This window comes from Marmota marmota, unplaced genomic scaffold, assembly GCF_001458135.2.
Source record: "Marmota marmota marmota unplaced genomic scaffold, marMar, whole genome shotgun sequence".
Lineage (NCBI taxonomy): Eukaryota > Metazoa > Chordata > Mammalia > Rodentia > Sciuridae > Marmota > Marmota marmota.
Window position 1 is genome coordinate 37427922 of NW_025999842.1, and position 704 is coordinate 37428625.

Here is a 704-nt window from a genome sequence, read left to right on the forward strand (position 1 = left end):
TCCCTCCCTCCTTCCCTTTACAACTTGAGGGATTTCCCAAAGCAATTTTAGCTATGTTCCAATAGCCCAGAACTTCAGAATCTACTGACTGTTTAAGATGGCTTCATTAGAGTTATTACATCCACATGCGTAAGTTTGAAAATTCAGTTCATATTATTTCAAATCTCTAAAAAAAATGACATCTTATATCCATGTAAGGCACGCAATCTTGCCATCTCCTCAAGGAAGTCTGTGTTGACTCAGATCTCACTAATTTAGAGGCCTGTTTGTTGCTGTTTCTTTCTTCATGTTCACCAAAGTTGAACATTATGCCCTTAATATTTGTCCTTCATCATGAAGTGCAAGCTCAGCAGGGATAGTTAACCTATCAATGTTGCTCACTATTATGTTTTAGCACTTGGCCTATAGTAGATGATGAATATAATACTTGGTGTATTTACTAAAGTTTTTTCCCTCATTTTTTTCACTCTAGGATAAAGTGAGGAAATCATAAAAATCATTGTTGCTTCCAAAACAGTTTATTTCACCCTATGTCTTCTATTATGCATTGTTTTAATTAGTCATTATAATTTGGGTTTGTGAAAGCTAGAAGGAGTGTCTTCTATCATTTTCTGGATAACTAAAGTCTATTTAAATTGAATACTATAAGTTATTAATTAATAATATCTAACACTTTTCAAATGTTTATTATCTGTTAAATGCTT